The sequence below is a fragment of the Propithecus coquereli genome, unplaced genomic scaffold (genome assembly GCF_000956105.1).
Source record: "Propithecus coquereli isolate 6110/MARCELLA unplaced genomic scaffold, Pcoq_1.0 Scaffold23, whole genome shotgun sequence".
Taxonomy (NCBI): Eukaryota; Metazoa; Chordata; class Mammalia; order Primates; family Indriidae; genus Propithecus; species Propithecus coquereli.
The window spans coordinates 5,508,419-5,511,655 of NW_012147841.1; the positions used below are offsets into that span (position 1 = coordinate 5,508,419).

The window sequence follows — 3,237 nt, forward strand, 5'->3', positions numbered from 1 at the left end:
AAATTACACAACCAAGAACCCAAGGAAATGGGAAACCTTAATATTTACCTTGCTCATAAAGGGATTGGTATGAACACAAGTGGGACATGAAATTGTAAAGTTTTATTAGTTTCCTCAGTACATTTCCTACTGCTTCTGTTCAAAACAGTGGAAAAGAGTTATACAAGGAATGACGTCATAATGCAATCTCCTTCAGATGAACCAAATATGAGACTGAATCTGTTAGTCTGAAAGTTTGGTCCACTGGCCAGGTTACAGGGCACCTGCTCATCTCTGACTTAACCCCAGCTTTTTTCAAGGTGGTAGTACAGCCAGGCAAAAGAATATCCCAGAAGAAATCTTTCTGCCTCACTAGGCAGAAAGGGAAGGGATATCACCACCCCATGCATGCAAAGATGGAGCACATGGGCTTTCTTGACAATTGTGTTAAATGTGCAGAGTGAAGATTAGGGAAATCTTCAATAAGGCCCTTCAGAGAGAAATGCAACTAAACATGTGATGGTCATTCCGACATGATTTGGGCAATGCTAGCTGCTGCCTAGCTATCTACTATGAGGTGAACATCTGTGCCAGGTGCTTTACATCTACTACTGCTAATCCTCCAACCAAACCTTCCAAGTATGTATTATTTCCATTTTACTCATAAGAAAAACTGAAGCTCACAGAGGTCAAGTAACTTGTTCATGACCAAACAGCAAAATTAAGGTTCAAGTCCATGATGATTCTCTGCCTTAATTATTATAAAAATTATTTTTCCAACATGATGCAGCCTCAAGTATAATCGATGTGATTGTCAAGGTATTCTCTTAACACAATCAAATGTAAATTGGAAGAAAGGGGTAGACTAGTTGTTTTTGGCTTATTACTATATGGGTAATTATATATTTCTTCTAATATTGGAGTAGTAGGTATAAACTATTTTACCTTGGAAATTCACTGATCTTATTTGACAAGCTTCATCTATCTCCTAGTTGGAATTATGAGAAGTTTTAAGTTAATTAATTTTAAGTGATCGAAGCATGTGTAATTTCAAGGTACCAAATTATGCCTTACAAACAAAGTACTGTAATGGCATAATAGGTATTGATGTTTTAATACTTAATGTACCTGAATAAATAAAAAGTTAAATCACAGTCTTTTTAATTAAATCTATTCTCCATTTGGTAAGTTTATTACAAATTGCTAAAGTAGCACCTTGCTAACTTCTAGCATTAGATAGGCTGAATTATATTAGTTGTGTATATCAGGGATCAGAATAAAGTACCTTTTTGAATAATACTATTCTATTCTATTACCTGTAGGTAGAACACCTAGAGATTCTGATGTTAAGTAGAACATTGTCTTTTTTTCCCCTTTCAATTTTTAAATAATGAATTTAATGGCATATAGCATTTTTTTCTTTTAAAGTACAATAACCTTAGGATCTTAGAGTGAAATAGAATCCTGATCAAATTGGAAATATAAAGGTCATATTTTAATTTTTTCCCCTTTCAATTTTTAAATAATGAATTTAATGGCATATAGCATTTTTTTCTTTTAAAGTACAATGACCTTAGGATCTTAGAGTGAAATAGAATCCTGATCAAATTGGAAATATAAAGGTCATATTTTAATTTTTCCCTTTCCCTAATTCCCAACAACTCACCAGTCACTGTGGATGTCATCAATTCCATCTTCTAAATATTCTTCCAACCCATCCTGTCCTTCTGTTCACACTAATTATGTCTTAGGTCAAACGCCCTTGTCTAGGCCATTGCAAAGATCTCTGTGCCTTAAGCCTTGTGCCACTCAGACCTATTACCCAGAGCTCTGCCAGTCTTCTTTCAGAAATGCAACTCAGACTGTTTTTCTCTTTTAATTTTCTATCAACCCCCCAATGAGTCTCTAAAACTTATTGAAGAAAATTTAAGTTCTTTAGCACAGTCCATGATCATTATAGTTCTAATTGTGCAGTCTTACTTCTTCTAGTCTTCTTATTTTTTGGAAGATACAGCCTAATAGCTAAGAGCATGAGCGTGGAGGCCAGACTGCCTGGGTTTCATTTTCCCTTGATCCCTGATATAATCCGCTCTGTCACATATTATTTGTGTGGCTTTGGGCAAGTTATATAAACTCTCTGTGCTTTGGTTTCCTAATTTGCAACACAGGGATGATGATAATACTACTATATGGAGGTGATGTGAAAACTAATTGAGTTAATGCCTACAAAGCACTGAAAATAGTACCTGGCGTGCATAGTAATGTTTAATCATGTTAGTTGTTGGTTTCACACTGTTATTTCAGACACGTTTGATGTTTGCCTTGTCTTATATACCTGACATTCTTTATTCAACTCACAAATTTCTGTTCATTTTTGAAAATTCATTGTCTATGTCAGCTGCTCAAAGAGCCCTTCTCTGACTCTACTAGATAGATTTGCTCATTACAAGTTATGTGATAGCACTGTACCTGTTTTTCCCCATTATTTCATGTATCTCATCACATTATAATATATATGTGCTTGTGTGTTTATCTATATTTATACTATCAGGTTGTGACATTCTGGATCACAGGGACTATGTTTTATTTATCATTGTCTTCTTGCTCCTGGGTACAATTCTCTACACTTAGTACATTTAGTATTAAATGCTTTTTGGATGTTGAGTAAGTAATTAACTGGCAAATGTCTCAGGAGCTGCAACCCAGCAAGTGCCATTTATACACACATACACATACAACTAGCAAAAGTACTTTTAGTGGAAAACACAAATTACATAGTTTATGTTAAATAGCGTAAGTCCATGAATTGCCCCTAACATAAATGAAACAGAAATAGTGTTGACACCACTATTCTTCATTCCCAAAAACCCATTGCTCAAGGTTAATAATCCATACTCCGAAGTTCACTAATTCAGCCCAACTTTTTAATTTCTACTCTAGATCCATGGCTGTTTACCACATTTCTCTGAAAAATGTTTAAAAAGTAAGACAAACTTGATGTAGACATTAAATTATATACATGTGTGTACAATTGCATGTCCAAGCTGCCCTAACTCCATACTCCTACACCTTCACACCCTGCTTGTAGAGTATCATCATTAACAGATTAACAGTTCACTGCCTACTCTTCCAGGCTTTGTCTATAAATATGATAACATATACATATGCATTGAAAGTGTGTATACCTGTGTGTGTTTACACAGACACATGCCCGTACATAATTGTAAACATGTACAAGTATGTATTTATATGATGTAT

The 3,237-nt window shown here is 34.8% G+C and overlaps 1 protein-coding gene across 1 annotated transcript in view; it reads left to right on the plus strand.

Annotated features, from left to right (window-relative positions):
* The window catches only part of ANGPT1 (angiopoietin 1), a 307,389-nt gene that overhangs the window by 190,215 nt on the left and 113,937 nt on the right, over window positions 1–3,237 (plus strand). The gene's annotated exons all lie outside the window — the stretch shown is intronic.